This window comes from Callithrix jacchus, chromosome 3 (assembly GCF_049354715.1).
Source record: "Callithrix jacchus isolate 240 chromosome 3, calJac240_pri, whole genome shotgun sequence".
Classification (NCBI taxonomy): Eukaryota; Metazoa; Chordata; class Mammalia; order Primates; family Cebidae; genus Callithrix; species Callithrix jacchus.
This window is the reverse complement of record NC_133504.1, coordinates 69833779-69841513: the sequence shown is the minus strand read 5'-3', so window position 1 is coordinate 69841513 and position 7735 is coordinate 69833779. Positions and strand designations below refer to the sequence as shown.

Sequence of the window (7735 nt, the reverse complement as noted above, 5' to 3'; positions counted from 1 at the left end):
GTCATTTCGTCACAGTCATTCTCCGTCCAGCTTTGTTCCCTTGCTGGTGAGGAGTTTTGGTCCTTTCTAGGAGGCGGTGTGTTCTGGTTTCGGGTGTTTTCCTCCTTTTTGTGCTGGTTTCTTCCCATCTTTGTGGATTTGTCCGCTGGTCGTCTGCGTAGTTGCTGACTTTTCGTTTGGGTCTCTGAGTGGACACCCAGAATGTTGATGATGAAGTATTTCTGTTGCTTGGTTTTCCTTCTACCAGTCTAGCCCCTTCGCTGTACAACTGTTGAGGTCCGCTCCAGACCCTGCTTGTCTGGGGTGCACCTCTAGTAGCCGTGGCACAGCGAGGGATGCTACCAGTTTCTTTTTCTGCTCTCTTTGTCCCAGGATGATGCCTGCCTAATGACAGTGTTTTGGATATAGAGGGGTCAGGGAGCTGCTTGAGGAGACAGTTTGTACTTTATAGGGGTTTAATTGCTGAGCTGTGCACTCTGTTGTTCATTCAGGGCTGTTAGGCTGCTATGTTTGATTCTGCTGCAACACAGCTCATTAAACAACCCTTTTTTTTTTCTCAAATGCTCTGTGTTGAGGGGTTTGGGCTTTATTTTTGGATTTCCGATCAGGTGTCCTGCCCAGCTCAAAGGCAGACTAGCCACTGTTTGGCTGCCGAGGCTCCGCCCTGCTGTTGTGTGATTCGCGCTGTTCCTGCCGGCTCTGCTGTGGTCTCCGCCACGCCCTGCGGCGGAGTCTCTTTGTTGTAGCGTGTTGCCTCAGCAACGGCTGCGTCAGCAGTGGGCGTGTATCTCAGTAGGGACGGGTTGCCTCGGCAACGGCTGGCTGCGTCAGCAGTGGGCGTGTATATCAGTTGGGGCAGGTTGCCTCCGTAGTGGTGGACGCCCCTCCCCCACAGAGCGTCTCGGACCGTCTGCCCGGTATAGTTTGAAATCGCGGTTTTGTTCGTCCCACTGGGTATCCCAAACGATCTGTCCCTGCAATCCCCTGGGCTGGGCTACTGTGCAAGTCTCGTTCGGTCTCAAGTCCAGCCCTCTCAAGTCTCAGGCTGCTGGTTCAACAAGGCACCCGGACAAGCTCGCCCTGTGGGGATTGCTGGGTAGGGCCGGCCGCCGCCGCCCCGGCTGCCGGCTTCGCCAGGCAGACCTACTGCCTGGCGTCCCGTGTCTTTTTATACTTGGGAGTTTCCCCGTTCTGTGGGCAACAAAGATCAGTCTGGAAGTGCAGCACTGACTCACCGTTTGCAGATTCAACGCGGGCTCCAATCTGGATTTCTTTAAAAAGAATGTCAATGGAATGAGTTTAATGCATAGTTTACTATAGAAAATCCGGAAAATGATGCTTTGCAGATGCCACCACTGCCAGGAGTTCCGCACTGTCAGCCATGATCAACCCCACCATGTTCTTCCACATCTCGGTTGACAGTGAGCCCTTGGGCCGCTTCTTCTTCGAGCTGTTTGCAGACAAGTTTCCAAAGACAGCAGAAAACTTTCATGCTCTGAGCACTGGAGAGAAAGGATTTGGTAATAAGGGTTCCTGCTTTCACAGAATTATTTCAGGGTTTGTGTGTCAGAGTGGTGACTTCACATGCCATAATGGCACTAATGGCAAGTCCATCTACAGGGAGAAATTTGATGATGAGAACTTTTAGGAGAACTCCTAAAGTATACAGCTCCTGGCATCTTGTCCACGGCAAATGCTGGACCCAACACAAATGATTCCCAGTTATTCATCTGCACTGCAAAGACTGAGTGATTGGATGGCAAGCATTGGTCTTTGGCAAGATGAAAGACGGCATGAATATTGTGGAGGCCATGGAGCACTTTGGGTCCAGGAATCGCAAGACCAGCAAGAAGATCACCATTGCTGACTGTGGACAACACTAATAAGTTTGACTTGTGTTTTACTTCAACCACCAGACCATTCCTTCTGTAGCTCAGGAGAGCATTCCTCCACCCCATTTGCTCACAGAATCCTAGAATCTGTGCTCTCACTGCAGTTCCCTTTGGGTTCCATGTTTTCCTTGTTCCCTTCCATGCCTAGATGGATTGCAGAGTTAAATTTATGATCATAAAATAAAAACTAAATAAAAACAAAAAAAGAAAATCTGGAAAATGAAAAGAGAGAATTATTTCAGTTTATATACTGCTTTTGAAAGAGGTGTGGGCTAAATCATTTTTTCAGATCCTTGTGATTTTAGTAACTCAAGAAGAGTTCTTAATGAAACATTTGTATACATATGTACCACATAACAATGTTTCAGTCAATAACAAACTGCATATACCACAGTGGTCCAATCAGATTATAATGGAGCTAAAAAATTCCTGTCACCTACCAATGTCATAACCCATCATCTCATAAGGCATTGATCATGTGCTTGTGGTGATGATGGTTTAAACAAACCTACTGCACTGCCAGTTACATAAAAAGATAGCACATAAAATCGTGTACAGTACATAATACTTGATCACAAATGACCCTGTTAATGGTTTACATATTTACTATACTATACTTTTTATTATTTTTAAGTGTACTATTTATTTAAAAAAAATTTTAATTAGGGCTGCCATGATTGTTCATGCCTGTAATTTCACCACTTTGAAAGGCGAAAGCAAGAGGATAGCTTGAAGCCAGGTGATCAAGATGAGCCTACACAACATAGCAGGACCCTTTCTCCCCTCCAGAATTTAAAAACTAGCTGGGCATGGTGATGTCCCTATAGTCCTAGCTTCTTAGGAGGCTGAAGTGGAAGTTGAGCCCAGGAGTTCAGGTCTGCAGTGAGCTTTGATCATAGCACTGTACTCCAGTCTTAAAAAATAAAAAATAAATTAAAAACATATCTGTAAAACAGCCTCAAGTAGGCCCTTAGGAAGTATTCCAGAGAGAACCTTGTTATCATAGGAGATGACAGCTCCTTGCATGTTATCGCCCCTGAAGAGCTTCCAGTGGGAAAATAGGCAGAAGTGAAGACAATGATATTAATGATCCTGACCCTGTGGAGGCCTAGGCTAATGGGTGTGCTTTGTCTTTATTTTTAACAAAAAAGTTTAGAAAGTAAAAATTTAAAAAAATTTAATAGAAAAAAACATATGGAATAAGAATATGAAGAAAGAAAATATTTTCACAGCTGTACAATATGTTTGTGTTTTAAGCTAAGTGTTATTACAAAAGAGAACATCAATTTAAAAAATTTTTTAAGTATATAAAGTAAAGAAAGTTACGTAAGTGAAGGTTAATTTCTTTTGAAGAAAGAAAAATATTTTTTATACATCTGATGTAGCCAAATGGTACAGTGTTTATAAAGTCCTCGGCCCTCACATTCACTCACCACTCTCTCACTCAGTGTCTCACTCAGAGCAACTCCCAGTCCTACAAGCTCCATTCATAGTGAGTTCTCTATACAGGTATACCATTTTAATCTTTAATATCATATTTTTACTGTACCTTTTAAAATTTACATATACAGTGGTTGTAATTGCCTAAAGTATTTAATACAGTGATATGCTTTACAGGTATGTAGCCTAAGAGCAATAGACTATACCATATAGCCTAGGTATGTCATAGGCTATACCATCTAGGTTTGCATATGCAGACTCCATGATGTTCATGCGATGATAAACTCAGTGCATTGCTCAAAATGTATTCCCATTGCTAAGCAATACACAACTGTATTAAACCAAAATAACATTTAGATAAGAAAAACACAACATAACTGTCTTAGTCCATTCACACTGCTATAACAAATGCCATAAATTGGAAGGCTTGTAAACAACACATGTTTATTTCTCATAGCTCTGGAGGCTGGTAAGTCCAAGATCATGGCTCCAGCATGGCTGGGTTCTAGTAAGTGACCTCTTCCAATTTCTTACTGTGTCATCATATGGTGGACAGGGCAAGGCAGCTTTCTGGGGTCTCTTTTATAAGGGCACTCATTCAATTGCCTCTAAAAAGCTTCATCTCCTAATACCAACAATTTGGTAATTGTGTTTCAACATATGAATTCTGAGGAGACACATTCAGAGACCATAGGAATATAAATATTTTATGAGCTATACTTACACTTGAGCACAATTGTCATAGATGCTGGTATAATGTATAGATGAAGTGTATTTAAACTCATATTGTAGATCTTATTAAAGAGATATGACAAAGTCCTGAAGAAGCTATTTAACAGAGATCAGAAAACTTGAGTCTTAATCACTGTTCCGCCACTAATCTGCTGTGAAACCTTGAGCAGTCATTTAACCTGTCATCTCACAGCTTAGGAAGTTTGGAATAGGTGATTCTGTGTGATCCTACCTGCTTCCAAAACACTATATAATCAACACTATACTTACCATCTGAGAAAATGACTCCTGAGAGTTAGTGATTTAAAGGATTTGCCTTTTTCCGTTTTTGTTTTTTTTTTAATGGAGTTTTGCTCTTATTTCCCAGGCTGGAGTGCAGTGGCATGATCGTGGCTCAATGCAACCTCCGCCTCCCAGGTTCAAATGATTCTCTTGCCTCAGCCTCCCGAGTAGCTGGGATTACAGGTGCATGCCACCAGCCCAGCTAATTTTCGTATTTTTAGTAGAGACTGGGTTTCGCTTGTTGGCCTGGCTATTCTCAAACTCCTGACCTCAGTCTCCCAAAGTGCTGGGATTACAGCCATGAGCCACTTCGCCTGTCCAAGTCTTGCTTTTTAAAACATCTTGTTGGTAATGTTATGCCAAAACTCATGATCAGGCACATATCAAGCCCCTGAGAATTATATCATTCCAATACAAAACATAAGCTACTTTATAACAATCTATTTTATAATATGGTTTCCAGAACTGTGTTATATTGAAAAATCAATGTTTTCTAATCAGTACAAAGACAGGAGAATGAGCAAAAAAAAAGAAAAAAGAAAAATCAATGTTTAAAATCACCCCTCATTATCAGAAAATAATCCAAAAAAAATATTTTATTTCTGTTTTGTGGGCTTTTTGTTTTTTTGTTTTGTTTTTCTCTTTGAGACAGGGTCTCACTCTGTTGCCCAAGCTGGAGTACAGTGGCACAGTCATGGCTCACTGCAACGTCTGCCTCCTCAGGCTAAATTGATTCTCCCACCTCAGCCTCCTGAGTAGCTGGGACTACAGGTGTGCACCACCGTGCCAAACTAATTTTTTTTTTTTTTTTTTTTTTTGGTAGAGACAGGGTTTTACCACATTGCCCAGTCTGGGCTTAACAAATATCTGTTGGTCATTTACTATGAATCAAGCTTTGTTTTGGACATGGCATGAAAATGTAAAACTATATACCACCTCAGTGGCCCAGCTACTTGTGAGGCTGAGGTGGGAAGATTACTAGAGCCCAGGAGTACAGCCTGAGCACCATAGCCAGATTGTCTCAAAAGAAGACAGAACTTGGATTAAGATATTCTTCTGTCCTCAAGAACAGAATTCAAGAAAAATATAAAATAGCTTTAATATAAGGTAGGTCAGAAGACCTGGTAAAGGCATAAGCTGAGTGCATAATTTGGGGGGAAAGGGATGTTACATCCAAATGAGAAGAGGGAGGGCTTTTAATTGGGCATTGAGATGCATCTTGAAGATGGCTTGAATTTTTACAGATGAAAATGAAAAAAAATATTCCTGGTGAATAAAACAGCAAGAGAAAAATGTATAAATAAAACTAAGAAAATGTAACACATTTTCAGGAAACAAAAATGCAAATTGATGAGTCTGATTTGAATAAGTCATGAGAGGTTATACTGAGAAAGCCAATTATGGAGGGTCCTAAATACCAGGCTGAGGAATATATACTCAGTTTGAAATATACAAGTGGGTCTCTAAAGATTTTGACCAGGGAATTACAAGCTAGAATATTTTGAGGGAATAAAAGGAGAAAACTAAAGACATTGTGTAGCAAGGCCCCTTCACAGTGAAGAGTGAGGCTGGCAGGCTGAGGGTGAGGCCGGTTCCAGATAATGTCGATAGCTTAAGAGGAAGACAAAATATTGGAGCAGTCAAATGTCACGGGAAGCAATTAGACATGGACTGTAGGATTGCTAGGAGTGTGGTGACATGAACATTTCTTTCACTTTTTCAGGGTCCCAGAGACCCTCACGATTCTGTGAGAGAAGCTTCCCCGTCGGTTCACGCTGTTACCCTAAATTCCTCACTTTCTCTGCTAGTTATCAGAACCAGGAGTTGCTCAGCATATTAGCAAGATTAAAGGGGAAAAAATAATTCCAGATATGCCCCATTTCCAAAGTCAATATAGTCCCCCAAAAATATGGGTAAATAAAGTTTATAAAAATCAAATTATGTGCTGTATATCCAGGAATCTTGCAGTACAAGGTTCCCTTCTGCAAAACAAAAGGATCGTTTTGTGCCCAAAGTTTCTGCCCAATAATTTCTCTTTCAAGCTTCTTTTAAACCTATTGCCCCTTTCTAATAAATCTAAAAGTTTTGGGCCATTTTCAAATGTTGTTCACAATTTCAGTGTAAAATGATGATGAAGAACACATGAAAGTAATTATACAATGAAATGTGCTTCTTAAAACTACACGTGCTCCTTCAGATTCTGATGTCACCACCAGCTACCTCCCAAATACACCCTTATCCCACACCAAAAGACCTCTACAATATTTGAACAAAAGTACTGACTCTAAAACAGAGTCATTGTTTGCAAAAAAAAGATACAGCATTACTTTGCTTTCCCAGAGCTAAACTGCACAATCAAAAGAGGGCAAGGTTACTAGTGAAACTCCCTAATTGTCTTTACACAAAAGAAGGTAACTATAAACAGAAAAAAAATGAATAACCCAAAAGTCATATATTTTTTGGAATTCTAACAGATTTACTTTTCTAATTATGTTTAATATAATTTATTACTGCATTTCCTAATCCCACACTGACATAACATAGAAGACAAATCACAAACAGTGCTGATTAGAAGAAGCCAGTGAAAGTTCCAAAATGTGTTGGAAAAACCCATAAAAGAGAAAACTCGTACAGAAATTTGAGAACCAAGATACTGTAAGGGTAGTGACTTAAAAGACATGTAAATAGTCCTTCACAATTTTTTTGGTCATCTTTTTAGGTTACGGGTATTACATTACAATTGAATAATTCATTCCTACAGTTCTATAAAAATTTTTAATTTCATGCTGCTTTTCCTTGCTTTTTTCTTTCTTGTTCCTCATACGGTTTCCCACCTTCTGCAGTACCTAGACATGATCCATCAGTTAGATTGCCATTTCTCAGGAAACTAAAAAAAAAGTTCCCATGAGTTGTCATTCCCATTTTACAGATGAAAACAGTGAGCTGATAAATACCAAAGTCAAAATTGAAATCCCAAAATGACTTACAGTTATACAGCAATAAAATCTTTTAAAGGATTTCATACATACAGTTTAAATTTAAATTTACTTATCTTTTTTTTTTTTTTTTAATTTAGTCTTGCTCTGTTGCCCAGGGTGGAGTGCAGTGGCACTGTCTCAGCTCACTACATCATCTGCCTCCCAGGTTCAAGCAATTCTTCTGCCTCAGCCTCCTGAGTAGGTGGGACTTCAGGCACACGCCACCATGCTTGGCTAATTTTTGTATTTTTAGTAGAGATAGGGTTTTACAGTGTTGCTCAGGCTTGTCTCAAACTCCTGACCTTGTGATCCACCTGCCTCAGTCTCCCACAGTGCTGGGATTGCAGGCCTGAGCCATGACACTAGGCCAAAATTTACTTAACTTTTATTAGATTCTTTTTTGATCTTGAC

The 7735-nt window shown here is 40.4% G+C and overlaps 1 pseudogene; it reads left to right on the top strand.

Moving 5' to 3' along the window:
• Positions 1–1315: 1315 nt before the first annotated feature.
• Positions 1316–2045, top strand: LOC144581870 (peptidyl-prolyl cis-trans isomerase A pseudogene; annotated as a pseudogene).
• Positions 2046–7735: the final 5690 nt, after the last annotated feature.